Source organism: Stomoxys calcitrans, chromosome 4 (genome assembly GCF_963082655.1).
Source record: "Stomoxys calcitrans chromosome 4, idStoCalc2.1, whole genome shotgun sequence".
Lineage (NCBI taxonomy): Eukaryota > Metazoa > Arthropoda > Insecta > Diptera > Muscidae > Stomoxys > Stomoxys calcitrans.
This window is the reverse complement of record NC_081555.1, coordinates 34,969,450-34,995,533: the sequence shown is the minus strand read 5'-3', so window position 1 is coordinate 34,995,533 and position 26,084 is coordinate 34,969,450. Positions and strand designations below refer to the sequence as shown.

At 37.6% G+C, this 26,084-nt stretch overlaps 1 protein-coding gene across 21 annotated transcripts in view; it reads right to left on the bottom strand.

Annotated features, from left to right (window-relative positions):
• The window catches only part of LOC106089068 (small conductance calcium-activated potassium channel protein), a 965,076-nt gene that overhangs the window by 244,317 nt on the left and 694,675 nt on the right, over positions 1–26,084 (bottom strand). The window lies entirely within an intron of this gene.

Here is a 26,084-nt window from a genome sequence, read left to right as displayed (position 1 = left end):
AAACCGATCTGCGATTTTGACTTCTTGAGCCTCTAGAGGGCGCAATTCTCATCTGATTTGGCCAAAATTTTGAACAACGGCTTCTCTCGTGATCTTCAACAGACGTGTCTTATATGTGAGATGTTTGCCCCTGTCCTTCAATGGAATATTCATAGGCAAATTTGCATTTATCCTTTGCATTGGAAATGGTGGTGTAACTTTAAATCAGAAATTTGTCATTTATCAAAACCAAAGTAGCCGATAAGACAATAAATTCAAAAGTAAGACGGACAACTGGATGGACATCACTAAGTAGATTCATACTGTCTTTATAAACATGTCCACCTATCATGCAGCCTTTTAACAATACAAAGGATATGTCATCAATATTCCACATATACCATATACATATGTATTGGGTTGCCCAAAAAGTAATTGCGGATTTTTTAAAAGAAAGTAAATGCATTTTAATAGAACTTAGAATGAATCAAATATACTTTTTTCACTTTTTTTCTAAAGCAAGCTAAAAGTAGCAGCTGATAACTGACAGAAGAAGGAATGCAATTACAGAGTCACAAGCTGTAAAAAAATTTGTCAACGCCGACTATATGAAAAATCCGCAATTACGTTTTGGGCAACCCAATATAATATACAAAGCATATACAATGTGTATACGCCTTGGGCTACCACAAACGGTACTCGTATCAATATCTTTCTAATTGTGGCAAAACCATTGGCCATATTGATTAGATTTTTCATTAAAATATTAGGTTTGTCATGAAAATCTCTTTCGTATCTCTCTCTCTCTCTCTCTCTCTCTGCTAACAGTCCGTAAGCCAAATGTGTCCAAAAATCTTTGAATCTCTGTCACCCATACATACACAATGTATGTGTGGCTGATATAATGCAAAAGAGCAGATTAATTGTGCCTGTAATCGTGGTATTAGAGAAATCATTCAAATGACCCTAATTGCTTTTGTAAATTGAGTTTCTCGCTTGCGGCTTCGAAGGATAATTGAATTTAAATTTAAATTTATTGGTATTTCCACTCTCAGCCGAACAGCATTGAATTGTTATGGGAAATTTTTTCGGGAAATTACAATAACACTAAAATTAAATGAACTCCAAGATTCTAAATTTCCAAAGTGATTTTACATTTCATTGTTTGACTTTAATGATATGCCAAGCACTCCAAATGGTGGTTCTAAAATGCGTTGAATATGTTTTCCAACCAAGCTATGGCCTTTGGACAATGCCATAACAATTTTTGGCATGGACATTGGCCATTAGTTGGAGCTAGCACTCCACCATCACTGTGCTGGCCCCACAAAAAACACAAAAGTAATTAATGCAACCAAAAGCCCATAAAAATTAAGATATTACAATAAAGTGTTGTCTCCATTCCGAGCTCTTCTTTTTTTTTTGGGGGGTTGTGTTATTTTTCTTTTCCTCTTGGTTTACTTGTAGGGGAATGGCATCAAAAGATTGATTGCCGGCATAGATATCTGAATGGGCCTATGGTCGAAAAAATAAATATTATGACCTTGAAATGAATTATCGATTATAACTAATGTAGTGGACATTTATTGGCTAGGCTATAGATAGCCATTATGATTATTAATGATCTTCAGGAAGGAGTTGATGGAAATAAATTCCAAATTTGTCACAAAATTTCCCTTGCCATATTATCTACTCCAAAGAGGTTATGGAACATAAAAATAAAGAGGATGTTTCCTAAAGGGGTCTATTACTCATAGTTATTGTATGAATAAAATTTCTTTGGATAAGATGGAAATAGATTTTTTTAAATTATCATCATCCAAACTATTCAAGTTTTATATAACAATAAGTCTTATATTGGGTTGTCAAAAAAGTAATTGCGGATTTTTCATATAGTCGGAGTTGACAAATTTTTTCACAGCTTGTGACTCTGTAATTCCATTCTTTCTTCCGTCAGTTATCAGCTGTTACTTTTAGCTTGCTTTAGAAAAAAAGTGTAAAAAAAGTATATTTAATTAAAGTTCATTCTAAGTTTTATTAAAAATGCATATACTTTCTTTTAAAAAATCCGCAATTACTTTTTGGGCAACCCAATATAACAAGTAAAAGCGTGCAAAGTTCGGCCGGGTCGAATCTTATATACCCTCCACGATAGATTGCATTTGTCGAGTTCTTTTCGCGATATCTCTTTTTGAGCAAAGAAAGGACAAAATAAAATAATTGCTATAATATTGGAGCTATATTAAGTTATGGTAAAATTTTCAGCAAATTCGAGCAACATTAGCGCCCTTTTGGGGGCTCAAGAAGTAAAATAGAGAGATCGGTTTATATGGGAGCTGTATCAGGCTATAGACCGATTCAGACCATATTTGACATGTATGTTGAAAGTCATAGGAGAATTCGTTGTACAAAATTTCAGCCAAATCGGATAATAATTACGTCCTCTGGAGGCTCAAGAAGTCAAGATTCAAGACCGGTTTATATGGCAGCTATATCAGGTTATGTATCGATTTGAACCATTCTTAACACAGTTGTTTGAAGTCAAGACGAAACACCTCATGCAAAATTTCAGCTAAATCGGATAAGAATTGCGCCCTCTAGAGGCTCAAGAAGTCAAGACCCAAGATCGGTTTATATGACAGCTATATCAGGTTATAAACCGATTTGAACCATTCTTAACACAGCTATTGGAAGTCATAATAAAACACCTCATGCAAAATTTCAGCTAAATCGGATAAGACTTGCGCCCTCTAGTGGCCCAAGAAGTCAAGACCCTAGATGGGTGTATATGGCAGCTATATCAGGTTATGGACCGATTTGAACCATACTTAGCACAGTTATTGGAAGTCATAACAAAACTCCTCATGCAAAATTTCAGCAAAATCGGATAATAACTGCGCCCTCTAGTGGGTCCAGATGTCAAGACCCCGGATCGGTTTATATGGCAGCTATATCAAGTTATAGACCGATTTAAACCATACTCAGCACAGGTATTGGAATTCGTAACAAAAGACCTCATGCAAAATTTCAGCAAAATCGGATACGAATTGCTCACAGTAGAGGCTCAAGAAATCAAGACCTCAGATCGGTTTATTTGGCAGCTATACCAGGATATGAACCGATTTCAATCATATTTGGCACAGTTGTTGAAAGTCAAAACAAAAAACTTCGTGCAAAATTTCAGCCAAATCAGAAAAGAATTGCGCCTTCTAGTGGCTCAAGAAGTCAAGATCTAAGATCGGTTTATATGGCAGCTATATCAAAACATGGACCGATATGGTCCAAATTTGTTCAAAATTTCAAGCGGCTAGCTTTACTCCTTCGAAAGTAAGAGCGCCTTCGACAGACAGACGGACGGACGGACAGACGGACGGAAAACGGACAGACGGACGCACGGACGGACGGACAGACGGACGGACGGACATTCATGACATTCGACTTAAAATGTCATGACGATCAAGAATATATATACACTTCAAGGGGTCTTACACGAATATTTTGAGGAGTTACAAACAGAATGACGAAATTAGTATAGCTCCATAATACTGGTGAGTATAAAAGTGAATTTGCGTTTGTTTGTTTGTTTGCGTGTTCCATATAGACTCAAAAATGGCTGAACCCATTTTCTTAAAACTTTTCACAGATGGTGCGCAATGAACCCGTGGTGAAAATAGGGTACTACATTTTGTGACATCCGAAGGGGGAGCGGACCCTCCCCCTTACCCTTATTTTCAGAAACGCTAGATCTCGGAGATGGTTGGTGCCATTTAAGTGAACTTTTGTGTGCTCCCATATAGCAACCTACAAACAAACATTTGGTATCCAAATTTCGCATGGGGTAGCCTGGGGGGGGGGGGGTGGGTGGTTGGCGTCCAACCCCAAAACCTACCAGATATATATGTACACCAATCACGACAATATGGGACTCAAATGAAAGGTATTTTGGATTAGAAAACGTATCTGATATCCAATTGTTGGACCAAGTGTTTGGGGGACCAACCAAACCCCAAAACCCCCCTCTAATCGGACATATTTACCCACCTTGGCAATATGGGACTCAAATGAAAGGTATTTGCGAGTAGAATACAAATATGATATCTTAATTTGAGACAAAGTTTCTGGGGGTCTACCCCTTACCCAAAACACCCCCCAAACTGACCATGGCAATATGGGGCTTAAAAAAAAAACGCATTTCATTGTATAATACGAATCTGATATCCAGATGTGGGACCACGTGTTTGAGGGGCTGCCCATCCCCCAGGAACATCCCCCAAAGAAGACAAATTTACGACCATAGCAATATGGGACTCAAATGATTAGTCTTTGGAAGTAAAGCACAAATCTGATATCAATGTTCGGGAAAAGTTTTTATGGGGCCACTCCACCCCCATAACACCACCCAAATAGGAAGTATTTGCTGACAATTGCAATATGAGGCTCAAATAAGAGGTATTTTACAGTAGAACACGAATGTTGATATATATTTTAAAAGCCAAGTCACTGAGTGGCCGCCCCATCCCCAAAACACCCTCCAAACTGATCATGTCTGCCGATTATGGAAAAATGGAGCTCAAATGAAAGGAATTTAAGATAAGAAAACGTATCTGATATCCAATTGTCGGGCCAAGTGTTTGGGGGACCACCTCAAACCCCAAAACCCCCTTAAATCGGTCATATTAATCCACCATGGCATTATGGGACTCAAATGAAAGGTATTTGGAAATACAGCACGAAATGGGGGTCCACACCAGCGGAGAGGGCCCTGTCCAGCTAGTTGTAAATAAAATTGTAGTCGATTTCGAGCTAATTTCGGACCGATTTCTTGATGAATGTCCTAGAAAAAGGGGACGATTTTGCTGACGAATCGGTCCAATTCCGGAGGTGGGGCATCCCCCACACTTAGTGCGACATTTTCGTATCAAGTTTTTACTCCACTCTTAAATACCATTCATTTGATACCCATATTGTCCCAATCGGTAAACATGCCCCTTCGGGTGGGTTTTGGGATGGGGCATCCCCCTCGATTATTTGACCGCATATAGCAATTTTGTGTTTTTGGGGTACCATAAGGAGGCTAATTTCGCTATAGTCGATGCATTCATCTCCGAGATCTGTCGTTTTTGAAAATGGTGGTAATGGGGAGAGTACGCCGATATGGCTCATTTGCCGTCCCCAATGACCTACATTAAGTAAAGGCCATAAAAGAAGACATTGGACAAAATATTCGGAAAATATGTTTAAAAATATGCTGACAATGGCTCTAGATGTGCAAATCGGGTGATACATTCATATGAGAATGCAAATTTACATAAACATTCCATTAAGGAACAGGAGCAAACTTCTAACTTGTCAATGAGTGCTGGCCGATTAAGCTCAATGGTATGTGGCCTCCTTTTTTTTGCCGAGTTCTAACGGCGTACCACTTTCAATTAGAAGAAACAAGCGGATATCTTTATTCATTCGACCACTATCGTGATTTCCATTAACAGATGGGCGGATGTAGGGACAAACATGGCTAGATCGAATGTCAAGCCATTTAAGAATATATATATTCTATGGATATTTCCAGGAGTTACCAACAAAATGACTATATGAGTATATCTCCCATTATATGGTGGGGGTATAAAATCCGTTTGCAGCTTTATCGTACTTTTAATACCAAATTTAATGGCAAAATTGCTGATTTGCACACTTGATGTCCTCGTGTTGACCTAGCACGAGTAACATATTTCGTGCTCGTATAAATTTCCGCCTGAGGATCATGTTATGGTCAGGCAGCCGGAAACATAGCCTGATCTCTGGGTCTTCAAAGTAGATACCCAGACTTATTCTCCCTTCCAGCCTTGAGCTACGCCTGTGTAATGAATTATCCGTTGGCAATACCAGGGTTTACGCAAAATCGAGACCGAGCCAGTGGCAGTACTGTGTCAGATATACAAGCCGAAAACTCTTCCAATGCTGTCAAGTATGCCATCGTCTCCTCGACTATTCTGCGACGGCATGGCCTTGTTCAATACTCTATCCACTCCCTCATTACCTTATATCTCACAGCTGCAATAGCTGCCGCATACTCCATTTGAACTTTTATGAATGGGTGGAACATCTAGAATTGTCTCAAGTGTCCTAGAAGGCGTGGATCTTATCGCGCAGCCTATGCCAAGACAACATGTGCCCTAAACCTGTTGTAATGTCCTTATGCTGCACTTCCTTTCCATCACCCTCCACCATACTACTTAGGTGTATTTTTAGGTGTTAATTGTCCTTTATTAGTCGAATTTGATTCGTTTAGCATTCGGGCTGCAAATTGCACAATGCCACTTTGCAAATTAAATTAAAACTGCAGCACACAAAGTCAATTCAATTAAGCTGCTATGATTTTAAAATACTGGAACATTATTTTTAAGTTCCATCTGCAGTTTGAGAAGAGATTCAGCTTATCTATTTTATCAAATAATTGTCCATTAAACTGTCTCCGGCATTTATGGTAAAATCAGCTTTAATCTTTAAAGTTGTCTGCGTTTGTGCATGAATATGACGGACTATGGGTTAATTTGTGTTAAATATGCGGCTGTTGGTGATATATAACGAATTTATTCAATAAATTACATTTGAATATTTGTATGCATGGGGGAATTCGCATTTCTGCATGTATTTATGCAGCATGAAATGTATTGAATATACATAAAACATTGTCATGCGACAACAATAACTGATGCTGCATTTTAACTGAAGTATTTAAATTGGGATTTTAATACTATTGCCATAGTGCTAGATTTTGTAAAGTTTTCATACCATTGGTTGCTTTTTTTATGATAACGCCTCAAGCTATCGTTAGTAAAATTTTTGTGTTAATTTATGGATATAATGCAGTTTGAAGCCAGACAATGGGCAGTTGAAATAATGCAAATAAACTTTGAAGTGAATATTTCATTTAAATGTTCTCAAAAAACAAAGATGTCTTCAATGACAGAAGAGGGCTTGCACTTATATGGCCCACCGTAAGGACCGTCTGTCGACATTACGATAGCGGTCGAACGCGTAAAGCTAGCCGCTTGAAATTTTGCACATATACTTATCGTCAATGTAGGTCGTTGTAGATTGCAAATGGGCCATATCGTTTCAGATTTAGATATAGCTCCCATATAAACCGATCTCCCGGTTTGACTTCTTGAGACCCTGGAAGCTACAATTTTTTCCGATTTGGATGAAAATTTTCATGCGATGTTCTGTTATGATTTCCAATAATAGTGACGGTTAAGGTTTAAATCAGTCTATAACCTGATATTGCTCCCATATAAACCGATCTAACGATTTTATTTCTTGAACCCCTGGAAGCCGCAATTTTTGTCCGATTTTGCTGAAATTTTGCATATAGTGTTCTTTCATGACTTCCAGTAACAATATTTGGTACGGTCCACATCGGTCTATAACATGATATAGCTCCCATATAAATCCATCTTCCGATTTGAGCTTAAGCTCTTACAAGCCGCAATTTTTTCCAACAACTATATTAAGTACGGTCTGAATCGGTCCATAACTTGATATAGCTCCCATATAAACCGACTTCGGATCTTGACTTTTTAAACCGCTAGAGGATTCAAATCGGTTCATAACCTGATATAGCTCTCATATAAACCGATTCCGGATATTGACTTTTTGAGCCGCCAGAGGGGCCTATTATTAAATGATTTGGCTGATTGTTGCATGATGTGGTTTGGTTTGACTATCAAAAACTTCGCCAAGTTGATCCAAATCTGTGTAAAACCTGATATAGATCCCCCAAATAAACCGATTTCGGATCTTTACTTCTTGAGCCACTAGAGGATGCAATTATTATCCGATTTGTATGGTTATGGTCTGTATGGTTAAAATCGGTTCACAAGCAGACAAAGCCCTCATATGGACCGATTTCGGATTATAATTTCTTATGCCGCTAGGGGTCTCAAATATTATCCGATTTGGCTGAAATTTTGCATGATGTGTTTTGATTTGACCGTGAACAACTGTGCCTAGTATGGTCAAAAGCGGTCTTAAACTTGATATACCTCCCATATAAACCGATTTCGGATCTTGACTTCTTGAGCCACTAGAGAGCGGAATTATTCAGCATGTTTCAAATCGGTTCATAACCTGATATAGCTCCCTTATAAACCGATTTCGGATCTTCACTTCTTGAGCCGCCTAGAGGGCTCTATTATTAAATGATTTGGCTGATTGTTGCATGATGTAGTTTGGTTTGACTTCCAATAACTGTGCCTAGTACGGTCTAAATCGGCATATAACTGGATATAGCTCCCATTGAAACCGATCTCCCGATTTAACTTCTTGACCATCTAGAGGGAGCAATTCTTATGCGATTTGGCTGAAATTTTGCACATATCGGCCAAGGAACTTGACATACATATGTGATCCATGGTGGTGGGTATTCAAAGTTCAGCACGGCCGAAATTTACACTTTTTGTAGTTTTTATACTCACCACCGTAGGATAGAGGGTACATTCATTTAGTCATTCCGTTTGCAACACATCGAAATATCCATTTCCGACCCTATAAAGTATATATATTCTTGATCAGCGTAAAAATCTAAGACGATCTAGACATGTCCGTTTGTCTGACTGTTGAAATCACGCTACAGTCTTTAAACATAGAGATATTGAGCTGAAACTTTGCACAAATTCTTTTTTTGTTCATAAGCAGGTTAAATTTGAAGATGGGCTATATCGGACTATAACTATAGTCCCCATATAGACCGATCCGCCGATTTAGGGTGCTAGGCTCATAAAAGGCGCATTCATTGTCCGATTTCCCCAAAATTTGGGACAATAAGTTGTGTTAGGCTCTTCGACATCCCTTTTCAATTTGGCCCAGATCGGTCCAGATTTGGATATAGCTGCCATATAGACCGATCCGCCGATTTAGGGTCTAAGGCCCTTAAAAGCCACACTAATTAACCGATTTTGCTAAAATTTGAAACAGTGAGTTGTGTTAGGCCCTTCGACATCCGTCGTCAATTTGGCCTAGATCGGTTCAGATTTGGATATGGCTGCCATATAGACCGATCCGCCGATTTAGGGTCTTAGGCCCATAAAAGTCACATTTATTATCAGATTTTGCTGAAATTTGGGTCAGTGAGTTGTGTTAGTCCACTGGACATTCTTCTTCAATTTGGCTCGCTCCAGATTTGGATATAGCTGCCATATAGAGCGATCCGCCGATTTAAGGTCTTAGGCCCATAAAAGCCACATTTATTATCCGACTTTCCCGAAATTTGGGAGAGTGAGTTAAGTTAAGTCTTTCGACATACTTCGCTAATTCGGCCCAGATCGGTCCAGATTTGGATATAGCTGCCATATAGACCGATCTCACGATTTAATGTTTTGGGCCCATAAAAGGAACATTTTTTGTCCGACTTTGCCGAAATTTGGGACAGTTAGTTGTGTTGGGTCCTTCGACAATCTTCTTCGATTTGGCTCAGATCGGTCCAGATTTGGATATAGCTGCCATATAGACCGATCTCTCGATTTAAGGTTTTGGGCCCGCAAAGGGCGCATTTATTGTTCGATGGCGCCGAAATTTGAGACAGTGAGTTTTTTTAAGCTCTTCGACATCCTTTTTTCAATTTGGCATAGATCTGTTCAGATTTGGATATAGATGCTATATATACCGATATCTCGATTTAAGGTTTTGGGCCCATAAAATACACATTTATTGTCCGATTTGGGACAATGAGTTGTGTAAGGCCCTTCGACATCCCTTTTCAATTGGGCCCAGATCAGTGCAGATTTGGATATAGCTACCATATAGACCGATCTCTCGATTTAAAGTCTTGGCCGCATAAAAGGCGCATTTATAATCCGATTTCGCTGAAATTTGACACAGTGACTTATGTTAGGCTTTTCGACATCTGCGTCTTATATGCTTCAGAGTGGTCTATATTTGGATATAGCTGCCAAAAAGACCAATATTTTGGTTTGCAAAATTGAACAAAGAATTGTGATTATTAGACCACTCAATGTCCGTGCCGAGTGTGGTCCAAATGGGACCATATTTCGATATAGCTGCTAAGGGGGCATAAAGAATGCATTTTCACCGGATTATGACGAAAGGTAAATGCAAATTTGCCCATGAATATTCCACTAAGGAACAGGGGCAAACTTTTCACATATCAATGAGTGCCGAAAAGTAGCGATGCAAGGTAGTTGGCATATATACCCGAGTTGGAGGGTATCCAAAGTTCGGCCCGGCCTAACTTAAGGACTTTTTCTTGTTTTTTATATTAGCCCAAGGTAAATGTTAAAAATTTTGGTGAAGTTTGGAACATTTTTGCGACCCCCTATACACTTGACCTAAATTTTTAAATTTCTAGGACTTAGGGCATCTAGAAATACGGTTTTATCCCGCAGGTCCCTTATCCACCTTATGGAGATATATGCAGCTTTCATATATCCTCTTTTAAATGCATAAATAGCCCTCAGACGGATGACAAATTGTTGACAAGCATTAACAGAGAAAATGGTGAAGTTGGTATATTCTGTATACTGTGGAGGGAGAAGGTTCACAAGTCGAATAATAAGATTCATATATTTCTTATACTTTTAGCTCCCTGTATCTAATACTAAGAAAATATTGGCTTTAGGTCTATACAAATCTTTTGCCCGAAGAACACCTACTAATACTAGAGGTTTCTATCATCAAGTTAAGGGATATGTGATTCACGCTTTTATTATTCAAAACCTATGACCTACTATTCTCTAATTTGTTTCATTTCAAGATTTCATACAGCAATTTATGATATGATAATGAAGTATGTAGCTCATGGCTTCCTTTCTCTGCTGCATTATCTTGGATATGTTTTTTTTTTTTTAATAGAAATTTGGGATAAACATCACAATTGGATTTTGTGGGTAATTATGCTCAATAATATGTACACAAGTATTTGTATAAGGACATAAATAATGACAGATGTTGTATGTTGATATAGTTTATGGCTTCAAGTTGTAGCTGTTGTTACTGTTGTTGTTGTTGGCTTATAAATTATAACTATGTATCTTAGACATAAGAACAACTACTACTTGTACATATACATAATAATAATAATAATAAAAAAAAAAGAAATGTGACATTCGTTGTCTTTGTTAAAGGATCTAAGACCAAAGCGTTATCTAACATACGTAGATGTATGTGAGTGTTCTAGATTGGAGTGGGTCACTGGAAGTTTTAATGTTCAAGTGTGTGGGTGTGTGTCCATGTCGGTGTATAAGTAGTATAACTGACGTCATGTATATGTACTCGCAATGCTAAATATTGATTAAAGGCTACTCATAAATTGTATTGTAGTTGAATTGGTTGGTTAGTTGGTTGGGTAGTTTTTTTTTTATAGTTTTCGTTTCAGTTTTTTTTTCTTTTGCTGGATTGTTTATTGGGATTTTTTATTTATTTGCTTAGTTATTTATTACATATACTACGTATTTACTTACTGAATTCTGCAAAGCGTTTTGAGTTATGACAGTATCAAAACATCGACATTAATATTTTCATTTCATTTTGTTTGGGAGGAAAGTTTTAGATTTTGTTTTGTTTTTTTTTTCAGGATTTTCAAAAGAGAGAAACATTAAAATTTTTTTTAGGGAGGGAGGAGTTGATTTTTTTTTATTCAAATATAAAATAAATACATTTTTTTTATTATATTTGATATTTTGGTTAAATGTTGATTTGAATTTTATAACAAAGAAAATATTTGAAAAAAAAAAATGAAAAATGAGAAAAGAAGAATGGAAGAGGAGAGGAAAACATTAAGTTAATTAACATGGAAATAAGAACAAACAGCATACAAAACAAACAAAAAAATATTTTATATAGAAAATAAAAGAATTCAAACAACTGGTCCTCAAATAGACCATTGAGCTTTTGAAAAAGAAAACAATCAAGTTTCGGGGAAGAAAAACAAAAATGACATAGGAATCATCCATAACCGGCGATAGTTGAAGATACCATAGTACAAAAATATGACCATTTAATTACATTTGAATGGCAGCGAGTATGGGCAACAAATCGATGACACGCAATAGATCATATTCACATAGGAGCATATATGCATATATAACTATAGAAGTATAGAACTACATAGATATAGCGAGGAGATAGAGAGGTAGAGAGCAGGTTATGCACTGGATTGTAGCAGCCCTAAAGGCAAAAGTTCATAATATTTATGGCTTAAATCATAAGAGTTGAAGGGTCAAATTTGCAAGAAAAACATGATTTTCAAAAAAAAAAAAAAAAAAAAAAAAAAAAAAGTTAAAGCGTGCTAAGTTCGGCCGGGCCGAATCTTTTGTACCCTCCACCATGGATCGCATTTGTTCTTTTCCCGGCATCTCTTCTTAGGCATAAAAGGATATAAGAAAAGATTTCCTCTGCTATTAGAGAGATATCAAGACATGGTCCGGTTTGGACCACAATTAAATTATATGTTGAAGACCTGTGTAAAATGTCAGCCAATTCGAATAAGAATTGCGCCCTTTGGGGGCTCAAGGAGTAAAATAGAGAGATCGATTTATATGGGAGATGTATCGGGCTATAGACCGATTCAGACCATAAAAACACCTATGTTGATGGTCATGAGAGAATCCCTCGTACAAAATTTTAGGCAAATCGGATAATAATTGCGCACTCTAGAGGCTCAAGAAGTCAAGACCCAAGATCGGTTTATATGGCAGCTATATCAGGTTATAAACCGATTTTAACCTTATTTGACACAGTTGTTGAAAGTAGGAATAAAATACTTCATGCAAAATTTCATCCAAATCGGATAGGAATTGCGCCCTCTAGAGGCTCAAGAAGTCAAGATTCAAGACCGGTTTATATGACAGCTATACCAGATAATGAACCGATTTGAATCATACTTAATAAGGTTGTTAAAGTGCTACCAAAACACTACGTTCAAAATTTCAGTTAAATCGGAAGAGAAGTGCGCCCTCTAAAGGCTCAAAAAGTCAAGACCCCAGATCTGTTTATATGACAGCTATATCAGATTATGAGCCGATTTGAACCATACTCGGCACAGTTGTTGGATATCATGACAAAATACGTCGTGCAAAATTTCTTTCCAATCGTATAAGAATTGCGGCCTCTAGAGGCTCAAAAAGTCAAAACCTAAGATCGGTTTATATGACAGCTATATCAGGTTATAGACCGATTTAAACCATACTTGGCTTAGATGTTGGAAGTGCTACCAAAATACTACGTGCAAAACTTCAATTAAATGGGATGAGAATTGCGCTCTCTAGAGGCTCAAGAAGTCAAGACCCAAGATTGGTTTATATGGCAGCTATATCAAAACATGGACCGATTTACACCATACTCAGTGTAGTTGTTGGAAGTGCTATCAAAACACTACGTGCGAAATTTCAATAAAATCGGACGAGAATTGCGCCCTCTAGTGGCTCAAGAAGTCAAGACCCAAGATCGGTTTATATGCCAGCTTTATCAAAACATGGACCGATTTGAACCACACTTATCGTAGTTGTTGGAAGTGCTACCAAAACACTACGTGCAAAATTTCGATAAAATCGGATAAGAATTGCGCCCTCTAGCGGCAAAATTTCAAGCGGCTAGCTTTACTCCTTCGAAAGTTAGCGCGCTTTCGACAGACAGACGAACGGACGGACGGACATGGACTTTAAATGATATGACGATCAATAATATATATACTTTATGGGGTCTTAGACGCATATTTCGGGGTGTTACAAACAGAATGACGAAATTAGTATGCCCCCATCCTATGGTGGAGGGTATAAAAAGCGCATTTAATATATGGTTTGGCTGAAACTTGGAAACTTGTGAGTTGTGCCAACCGATATCCGAACGGGTTATAGTCCTTATTAGACATTATTTGGATATCGCTGTCGTCTATTCTGATCTGCCGATTTGAGATATTACGCTTATAAAAACTCATATATTAACCATTTTCTATGAAATTTGAATCAATAACTTGGCTTCTCGGATCTAGAGCCTTAACATTCTTGCACGCATTTAATATCGTTAATAACTTAGCCCTAACCAATAAAAATTTAAACCAGTAAGGAAGGGCAAAAGTCGGGCGGTGAATATATATATATATGTGAGCTATACCTAAATCTGAACAGATTTCTATAAAATTCACCACTAATATAGAGAGTCACAAGAAAATCCTTCCTGCCAAATTTCTAGAGAATCGGTCAACAAATGACCATTTTATTGCACTATTACTACAAATAGGACGAACTTATATATGGAAATTATATCGAAAACTGAACCGATTTGTTCCACGTTCAATAAACTTCGTCTCTAGGCTGAAAAACATGCCCATACCAAATTTGAAGACGATCGGATGAAAATTACGACCTGTAGTTTGTACATAAATTAACATGGACAGACAGACAGACAGACAGAATCGAATCAGAAAGTGATTCTTAGTCGATCGGTATATTTATCAATGGGTCTCTCTCTTCCGTTTAGTTGTTAAAAACTAATTCACTAAGTTATAATACCCTGTACCACAGTAGTGGTGTAGGATATAAACAGATTTCTGTAACCGTTCTCAAACGGCGGATTTGATACTACTTTTTTTCGACTTTATCCCACTGTGCGATGTTGCATAATGCCTCCTAATGACATGTGAAATATTTCCTAATAATAATATTTTATTAAAAATATAAAATGAGAACCTTTTTTAATAAATTTTATGAAATTTAGATTTTAGGAAATATTTCATATATTCTATAAACTTTACTTTTATGAAATAAATCATAAATATTATGAACTTTTACCTTAGGCGAAAGAAAGAAGTATGATATACTTTGGTATTAAATATCAAAACTAAGTTTACTACAGTTAAGGGCAAAGTAGTAGGTAAGTATTAGCTCTAGCACTAGCGGCATTTATTGCAGTTTTTATTTTATTGTAGGGGGTTTTTTTGTAATAGCTGTACACAATTTTCCAATATGAGACTTGATGATGACTGTCATTTGCTTTTTCATATTATTTTTTAATTTTTTTTATATCACTTTGACATTTAAAGCGGTGTTAAAGCATTCTAGACTAAGTAGTTCAACATTGATATTGAGTACATTGATAATTTCCTTAATTAATGAGCACATTGTTGTATGTATGTGTATGTCATTTGTTTGTAAATGGTTTTGTTTTTAGTTTTGTTGTAGGTTTCCTCTTTCATGTTGTTTTTTTTGTTCGTATACTGAGCATGTAACTGGGGTTAATGAAGAAGAAAAAAAGCCATAAAAATATTACAAACAACAGCTATGAAGTTATGGCATGAATTTCTGTATATTATAAAAAAACCAAAAAGCCTATATATATGTAAATATGGGCTAAAACAACTACCAATAATGCATGTAGGTCTCTCTATATGTATGTAATTATGTAGGTGTGTGTCTATACTGTATGCAGTTGTCATAGTATGGGGTACATATTTTATGATTTAATTACTACCACACAAAACAATTAAAGCGTAGTTTATTTGTTTGCCGGTTTTTTGTTGCGATTTCCTTATAGCCACATTTGTGTCTGACATTTATTGACACTTTGGGGTTACAGAGAAACAAAAGCAACAACGAAAAAAAAACTACATTAACAACAACATCCTATACAATTTTACACTATAGCACGCACTTGTAAATTATGTAAATTGATTGTCAGTGCAATGGATTTGAGTATGAGCAATTTTATGATAATTTTTTTCCAACTCCTTTTGGGAATTGTTGTCATATTTAGCCATAGGTGAAGTGAAAGTAAGTAATAGGTAGGTAGGTAAGAGCCCAATTCCTTGGCAAGACATTTGAAGCCCAAGGGAAAACTTTTTTTAATTATCATGCTATCTTTGCGCCCCAACATACCCAGTTGGGGAGCTATGGTTGCATTGGGTTGCCCAAAAAGTAATTACGGAGTTTTTAAAAGAAAGTAAATGCATTTTTAATAGAACTTAGAATGAACTTTAATCAAATATACTTTTTTTACACTTTTTTTCTAAAGCAAGCTAAAAGTCACTGCTGATAACTGACAGAAGAAAGAATGCAATTACAGAGTCACAAGCTGTGAAAAAATTTGTCAACGCCGACTATATGAAAAATCCGCAATTACTTATTGGGCAACCCAATACATGTAAGCAAATCCTTCTACAGGGTTGAAATCCTAGTTTCGAAGTCTGACCAGAATATAGAAAAATATTTTTTATCCTCTAGTATTTAAGTCTTGTAAATGTGTTGACAAGAAAGTAAAGAGGTTCCCTACCTTAGAGCTTTGTCATGTCTCTGGACAAGGAATATGTAAATTGGGGATCATTTTCATACACTTTCTGGTTTGACTAATTTCAAAAAATTTTTTAATGAAAATAGAATATAATTCACTAAAATTAGCAAAGAACAAGTCAAATCATGCTAAGTTGAACCGCGCTGAATTGGGTACCCACCACCATATATTTCGTTAAAAATTTACCCTTTTTAACTGAGTTTGTATTTGAATTATTTTGGTCTTAAGAAGTCATATCGGCTTATCGGTACTTAGAGGGGCCTATATTACCATATTGACCCATTGGGATAAAATGTTATAAGTCATAAGATAGGTTTTTGGACCAAATTTAATCCAAATTAGGTGAAAATTTAGGCTTCTAATGACTTAAGAAGTCTAATCCGGGGAAGGATTTATATGGAGGCTATATCTGTTTATAGACCGATTCGGATCATACTTGGCATGGATATTGGAAGTCATCACCCAAGTCTTTATTCCAAATTTCAGTCAAATCGGATGAAAATGGAGCCTTCTAAGTGCTCAAGAAGTCAAATCTGGGGATCAGCTTATATGGAGGCTATATTTGTTTATAGATCGAATCGGGTCATACTTGGCACGGATATTGAAAATCATAACACAAGATTTTGTTTCAAATTTTAGCGAAATCGGATGGTAATTGAAGCCTCTAAGGGTTAAAGAAATCAAATTCGGGGATCGGTTTATATATGGGCTGTATCTGTTTATAGACCGATTAGGATCATATTTGGCATGGACATTGGAAGTCATAACTTAAAGTTTTTGTTCCAAATTTCAGCCAAATCGGATGAAAATTGAGGCTTCTAAGGGTTTAAGAAATCAAATCCGGGGATCGGTTTATATGGCTAAACCTGTGTATGGACCGATTCGTATGGATACTGGAAGTTATTGCTCAAGTCTTTGTTTCAAATTACAGCGAAATCGGATGAGAATTGAGGTTTCTAGGGGCTCAAGAAATCAAATCGGGGGATCGGTTTATATGGGAGCTATATCCAAATCCGAACCGATATGCTCCACTGGCAATCCACAATGACCCACATCAATAAAAAGTTTCTGTGCAAAATTTCAAGCGGCTTGCTTAATGCGTTCGACCGCTATCATGATTTCGATAGATGGACAGACGGACATGGCTAGTTAGACCCAGAATGTCGAGACGATATTTCGAGGCGATACAAATGGAATGACTAGATTAGTATGCCCCCAACCCATGGTGCTGGGTATAAACAAGAAAAGGCGTGTTAAATTAGGCCGGGGCGAATCTTGGGAACCCACCACCATGGATTCAGCTAAAATCTGGTTATAGACCGATTTGTACCGGCAGAGTTGATGAGAGTCATAACAAAACACCATGGGTAAAATGTTAAACAAGGAGTTAAATCGGGAGATCGGTTTATATGGGAGCTATATCAGGTTATAGACCGATTCCGACCGAACTTGCCACAGTTTTTGGAAGTCGTAACGGAGCGCTATGTGCAAAATTTCAGCCAAATCGGTCAAAAATTGAGGCTTCCAGGGGCTCAAGGACTCAAATCGGGAGATCGGTCTATATGGGAGCTATATCAAAACATGGAACGACTTAAACCATACTGAGCACAGTTGCTGGAAGTCATAAAAAAACACGTCGTGTAAAATTTCAGCGAAATCGGATAAGAATTGCTCCCTCTAGAGGCTGAAGAAGCCTAAACTCCAGATCGGCTTATATGACAGCTATATCGGGTTATGAACCGTCTTAGACGAATATTTCAAGGAGTTACAAACAGAATGACGTAATTAGTATACCCCATCCTATGGCGGAGGATATAAAAATCGTAAAATTTTTCCTGCGATGCCCCCTTTTTTGAAATTATGATACTTTATATACCATAGTAGGTAAAAGTTTTGCTGGGTAATAACGCGGCATTCAGTACCCATATATGCCAAGAGCTTTTATTTCATATTTCATAATTAATTTGTCAATTCTTCTCATTTCGCACATCAAAAGCCCTAAATGACAAAATCATTTGTTACATATTTCTCATAAACTGACTCATATTGTAATTTGGTTGCAATAAAAAAAAAAAAAAAAAAATTCTGATGGCCATGCATCTTTGCATCTGATTGAGTACATAATTAAGTACACAAATACTTACAGAAACACGGTATTGTTCACGAGACATTGATTATCATGTCCTCTGACAGGCATAATTAATTAACGATAATTACGATTTTATGTACATTCAGGCATATTAATCTTTCAACATCACTTTTAGCATTTGCTAAAAATACATTTTGTAACACAGCGTAAGCATGTTTGTTGGTAGCAAAATCTTTGTACACCAAAACGTTTAGTTTGTGGTTTTGGGTAAGTACTGACAAAAGTACTTGAAACGATTACATGAAAACAAAAATGTTGAAGGATAATGAGATCTATAGATTTGTAATTGACCAAACCAAATTTGGTCTGGAAATGTTTTGTTAGAAAAAACCTAAATTAAAACATTTTAGCAGTAACAATGCATAGCAACCAATGTAACTTTTGACCTTATAGCTAATAAAAGGAAATTTTATTATAGTCAAACTTAATTATTCCAAGCCAAACACTTTAAAGCTGGTATATCTCTCCTATGTTAGAGACCATCACTTAATGTTCTATAGTTCCAGTTAAAAATAATTTTGATGCCTTTATACATTTTAGCTGGCACTTTGGTGGTGTTAAACAAATACTACTGGGCAAAATAATGCAAAATGTCCTCTGCCATCAAAAGTGTTAAATGTGTATTAAAATAGGCCCTAAATCGGTACATGAATGTTTACAAATTGCCATTTGATGTATGGAGGTATGAGCCAATATGCGCCTTAAATTGCAGGCAATGGGCAAATTTCCAAAAATTTAGAAATAAATATAATTTGTAGCAAAATGTTCTATAATCCATTGGGTGGATAAGGCAGGCAAACATACAGCTATACAACAGACATTCAAATGGATTCATTGATTGATGTGAAATGGTCGAGTTGATGGATTTTCTGTATATTGTAGAAAATTTTTGTGAATCCAAATGATTGCATGTACCCAAAAGACATCAAATACAAACTGAAATAAAAACAAGTAAGAGCGAGCTAAGTTCGGCCGGGACGAACTTTGGATACCCAGCACCTCGCGAAAATATGTAAACCACCCTTCGTCAAAATCCGGGGTAAATTGCATACCTAATGTCCCATAGCAGTTATATCGAAATATGTTCCGATTTGGACCAAGTACTAATAAGTACAGTAGCTATATCTAAAAATAAACCGATCTGAACTATATATAACAGGGATGTCGAAAAGCCTAACTTAAGTCACTGTGTCAAATTTCAGTGAAATCGGATTTTAAATGCGCCTCTTATGGGGCCAAGACTTTAAATCGAGATATCGGTCTATATGGTAGGTATATCCAAATCTGGACCGAACTTGGCTAAATTGAGAAAGAATGTCTAAAAGCCTAACACAACTATCTGTTTCAAATTTTGGCGAAATCGGACAATAAATGCGCCCTTTAAGGCCCAAAACCTTAAATCGAGAGATCGATCTATATGGCAGCTATATCCAAATCTGGACCGAACTTGGCCAAATTGAAGAAGGATGTCGAAGGGCCCAACACAACTCACTGTCCCAAATTTCTACAAAATGGGATAATAAATGTGGCTTTTATGGGCCGAAGACTCTAAATCGGAGAATCGGTCTATATGGCAGCTATATCCTAATCTGGACCGATTTAGGCCAAATTGGGAAAGAATGTCGAAAAGCCTAACATAAGTCACTGTCTCAAATTTCGGCAAAATCGGATAATAAATGTTGCCTTATGGGCCTTAGACGCTAAATCGGAGGATCGGTCTATATGGCAGCTATTTCCAAATCTGGACCGATCTTGGCCAAACTGAAGAAGAATGTCGAAGGGCCTAACACAACTCACTGTCCCAATTTTCGGCGACATCGGACAATTAATGCGCCTTTTATGGGAACAAAACCTTAAATCGAGAGATCGGTCTATAAGGCAGCTATAATCAAATCTGGACCGATCTGGGCCAAATTAAAGAAGGATGTCGAAAGGCCAAATACAACTCACTGAACCAATTTTCGGCGCCATCGGACAATAAATGCGCCTTTTATTGGGCCACGACTTTAAATCATGATATCGGTCTATATGGCAGCTATATCCAAATCTGAACAGATCTATGCTAAATTGCAGAAGGACATTGAAGGGCCTAACATAACTCAATGTCCCAAATTTCGGCAAAATCGGATAATAAATGTGCCTTTTATGGGCCTTAGACCCTAAATCGGCGGATAGGTCTACATATCAGCTATATCCAAATCTGAACCGAACTTGGCCAAATTGAAGAAGGATGTCGAAGGGCCCAACACAACTCACTGTCCCAAATTTCTACAAAATGGGATAATAAATGTGGCTTTTATGGGCCGAAGACTTTATATCGGAGGATCGGTATATATGGCAGCTATATACAAATCTGTACCGATCTGAGCCAAATTGACGAAGGATGTCAAACGGCCTAACACAATTCACTGTCCCCATTTTCGGCGCCATGGGACAATAAATGCGCCTTTTATGGGCACATAACTTTAAATCGAGAGATCGGTCTATATGGCAGCTATATTCAAATCTGTACCGATCTGGGCCAAATTGCAGAAATATGTTGAGGGGCCTAGTGCAACTCCCTGTCCCAAGTTTCGGCGACATCGGATAATTATTGCGCCTTTTATGGATCCAAAATCTTAAATCAAGAGATCGTTCTATATGTCAGCTATATCCAAATCTGAACCGATCTGGGGCAAAGTGCAGAAATATGTCGAGGGGCCTAACACAACTCCCTGTCCCAAATTACGGCGACATCGGCTACTTAATGCGCCTTTTATGGGCCTAAGACCCTAAATCGGCGGATCGGTCTATATGTCAGCTATATCCAAATCTGAACCGATTTGGGCCAAATTGAAGAAGAATGTCGAAGGGCCTAACACAATTCACTGTTCTAAATTTCAACAAAATCAGACAATAAATGTGGCTTTTATGTCCCGAAGACCCACAATCGGCGGATCGGTCTATATGTCAGCTATATCCAAATCTGAACCGATTTGGGCCAAATTGAAGAAGAATGTCGAAGAACCTAACACAAGTCACTGTCCCAAATGTCAGCAAAATCGGATAATAAATGTGGCTTTTATGGGCCTAAGACCCTAAATCGGGGAGTCGGTCTATATGGCAGCTATATCCAAATCTAAACCGATCTTGGCCAAACTGAAGAAGAATGTCGAAGGGCCTTACACAACTCACTGTCCCAAATTTCAGCAAAATCGGATTATAAATGTGGCTCTTATGGGCCTAAGACCCTTAATCGGCAGATCGGTCTATATGGCAGCTATATTCAAATCTGGACCGATCTGGGCCAAATTGCAGAAGGATATTGAAGGGCTTTACCTAACTGACTTTCTAAGATTCCAGCAAAATCGGATAATAAATGTGGCTTTTATGGGCCTAAGACCCTAAATCGTGAGATCGGTCTATATGGCAGGTATATCCAAATCTGAACCGATCTAAGCCAAATTGACGAAGGATGTCGAAGGGCCCAATACAACTCACTGAACCAAATTTCAGCAAAATCGGATAATAAATGTGACTTTAATGGGCCTTAGACCCTAAATCGGCGGATAGGTCTATATGTCAGCTATATCGAAATCTGAACCGATCTTGGCCAAATTGAAGAAGGATATCGAAGGGCCCAACACAACTCACTGAAGCGAATTTCAGTAAAATCGGATAATAAATGTGACTTTAATGGGCCTTAGACCCAAAATCGGGAGATCAGTCTATATGGCAGCTATATCCAAATACAGCCCGATCTTGACTATACTCAGTCAGCATGTCGAAGAGACTAACGCAAAGCATTTTGCCAAATTTCAGCAAAATCAAATAATCGAATGGCTTTAACGGGCCTAAAACCTTAAATATGAAGATCTATATCTGCATGGGAGCTATACCAAGATATAGTCCGATACAACCCATCTTTAAACTTAACCTGGCTATGGAAAAAATAATCTGTGATTGAAGCTAGACAGATAGACGGATATGGGCGTCTTTGATTTTTGCGACGATCAAGAATATATATACTCTAAAGGCTCGGAAACTTCTCACATATCTATGATGGCAGTCCGATTGAAGTTTACGTTAAATGGGTAGAATTCTGCAGCTCCGTGGAGGATACATCTGAGGCCTCTAGGCTAAGGAAGATTCTATCCTTGAGGCCTATTACGGTGGGGTATATCCTGAAGTCAGAAAATGCATGGACAATGTCTAGTGAGAATTTTCCGGTAAATTCTTCAACGGATAATGTGGCGCCAGAAAAGGTTGTCGCCGGTATGCATTCGTCGGGAGTTATTAGGGAAATTGTGTCTGAGCCGAAAATCCTTTGGACGATCGGAAGTTTCCACTCCGAATAGGTTAAGTACCTTACGTTTCAATTTTCCATCATAATCATATCATCGTAGCATTTACGGTACACCCTTATATTCATAAATAAATTCCCAATAAAATTCCTACAGTGCACACACATTTGCTTGCATTATGACTTAAATCGAAATTTTTTCATTTCGGATGATAAAGCAATTTTGGAAAGTGTCATTGCCGTTCCAATGACATTTGTGCCAATTTGTAAGGGGCCAAGTCCTTGAAATTTAGAAAAATACTACAGTGCTAGTGCACCCGTGCTAGTGATATTAAAAACTAAAATCATATGAAAACTCATTGCCGAATTGGCAATAAGTAGATATATATATGTATATATGTATGTGTGTGTGTAAGGAAAGTAATTATTATTTGAATAACCGCTATTTGGTTTTGTACCCTACATTACTACTATGGCATATAGTGTATAAATTATTAACTTGGCTTTGGTAAATCATTGGAGAGAGGGAGTGCATGCCATTGAATATAAGGAAACTTTGGAGTCAGTTTTGTAATGAGTATACCCAAGCCTATGTCTGTTCTTCCGGGTGTTTGTCCAAACGTCTGTTTGTCTGGATATCTGGCCATTTATCTCTATGTCTGTCCGTCTGCTTATCAGTAAAGTTGATTGGTCGCCTTAAAACCGATCTCACTCTTATGTGTTTCTGGCAAACAACCAGCTCATATTTCCGCTGACTACTTTTGTTTTATAACTTTAAGTTATATCCACTTTAGTGTAGGGAAGGAATCCTTGAATTCCGCTTAGTCCTTTTACATTCTCTTATTTTGAGTACTCGCATGTAATTCATAACATTTACAAGAACCCATACAATGATAGTTGTTTGACAATCTTCATAACATATTTAAATTATTATTTTTTTAAGGAAATTTTTTTTGCTTTCCTTAAAGTGAGATTTAAATGCGCGAACATGCATTTCATGTCTTCAGCGAGCAGTCGTAAAAGGCAGGAATAAAGCAGTTGGTAATGTAAGTCTGTAATTGCAATTATACTTTGAAAATGAACTACATGCTATCACCACACACACACTCATATTCCCTATCTAACGCATACACACTTACACTTCTTGCTTGCTTGCAGTGATGTAGAAGTTTTGCAAGGATTATTTGATGAGTAGTATACATATTAAATAAAACTACTTGTCATTCATGGCAAATTGGCATACATACATATCGTCAGACATTCTGCTATCCATTGTGTATACCCCCCCTTATACTGCCCTCCTTACTTTTTCCCCGTTTTGGCAAGTATATATGTGATTTCTATTTAGTGGGTTTTTTGCCCTGCACTTACTGCACATACACAAACAAGCTGCTCCCCCAACTTCCGGCGGATTTGACAGCACAATATGAAATGGTTGGGAAAGCATTTTATTTTCTTTCTATTGCACACAAATACCATGGATTGAAGCTCTGTTTTCTCTTTTTTAGTTTTAGTTCAGCGTTCAATTTAGAAAGAATGCTGGCATTGCAAATGCAATGCATTTTCGACTTGGATTAAGTATGGCATTTAAGTGAATTTTTTCAGTTGTGGAATTTAAATTAAACTATGGCGCTGAATGCTTGGGATCGTATCCTGGCGAGAACAACAGAAAAAATGTTCAGCTAACCATCGCTGAACGTCCCCTTCTAATACTGGCTACCTATAAGAGGAACTATGCCATTTGAAGCATGTAACAACTAAGAGCGTGCTAAGTTCGGCCGGGCCGAATCCTATATACCCTCCACCATGGACGCATCTGTCGAGTTCTTTGCGCAGTATCTGTTTTTTGGCAAACAAAGTGTAATGAATAAGGAAGGAGGAGCAGCTATATCAAGCTATAGTCTGATTCGAGGGTCAAGAAGCGAAATCGGGAGATCGGTTTATAAGGGAGCTGCATGAAGCTATTGATCGATTCGATCGACCATATGAGACATGTATAATGAAGGTCATAAGAGAAGCCGTTGTACAAATTTTCTTCCAAATCGGATGAGAATTGCGCCCTCTAGAGGCTCAAAAAGTCAAGATCCCAGATCGGTTTATATGGCAGCTATATCAGGTTATGAACCGATTAGGACCATACTTCACACAGTTGTTGGAAGTGATATTAAAACACCTTATGCAAAAATTGAGTCAAATCGGGCGAGAATTGCGCCCTCTAGAGGCTCAAGTAGTCAAGATCCAAGATCGGTTTATATGGCAGCTATATCAAGTTATGTAGCGATTTGCGTCATACTTAGCACAGTTATTGGAAGTCATAACAAAACATCTCATGAAAAATTTCAGTCAAATCGGATAGGAATTGCGCCCTGTAGAGGCCCAAGAAGTCAAGACCCAAGATCGGTTTATATGGCAGCTATATCAGGTTATGAAACGATTTGAACTATTCTTAACACAGTTCTTGAAAGTCATAACAAAACACGTCATGCAATATTTCAGCCAAATCGGATAGGAATTGAGCCCTGTAGAGGCCCAAGAAGTCAAGATCCCATATCGGTTTATATGGCAGCTATATCAGGTTATGGACCGATTTGAACCATTCTAAGTACAGTTCTTGAAAGTAATAATAAAACACCTCATGCAAAATTTCAGCCAAATCGGATAGGAATTGCGCCCTGTAGAGGCTCAAGAAGTCAAGACCCAAGATCGGTTTATATGACAGCTATATCACAACATAGAGCGATTTCAACCATACTTAGCGCAGTTATTGGAAGTCATAACACAATACATCGTGCAAAATTTCAGTCAAATTGGACAAGAATTGCGCCCTCTAGAGGCTCAAGTCGTCAAGACCCAGATCGGTTTATATGGCAGCTCTATCAGATTATGTACCGATTTGCGCCATACTTAGCACAGTAATTTGAAGTCATAACAAAACACCTCGTGCATAATTTCAGCCAAATCGGATAACAATTGCGTCCTCTAGTGGCTTAAGAAGTCAAGACCCAGATCGGTTTATATGGCAGCTATATCAGGTTATCTAGCGATTTGCGCCATACTTAGAACAGTAATTAGAAGTCATAACAAATCACCTCATGCAAAATTTCAGTCAAATTGGACGAGAATTGCGCCCTCTAGAGGCCAAAGACGTCAAGACCCAAGATCGGTTTATATGACAGCTATATCAAAACATGGTCCGATTTGGCCCATTTACTATCACAACCGACCTACACTAATAGAGAGTATTTGTGCAAAATTTCAAGCGGATAGCTTAACTCTTTGGAAGGTTAGCGTGCATCGACAGACAGACGGACGGACAGACGGACGGACAGACGGACGGACAGACGGACGGACGGACAGACGAACGGACGGACAGAC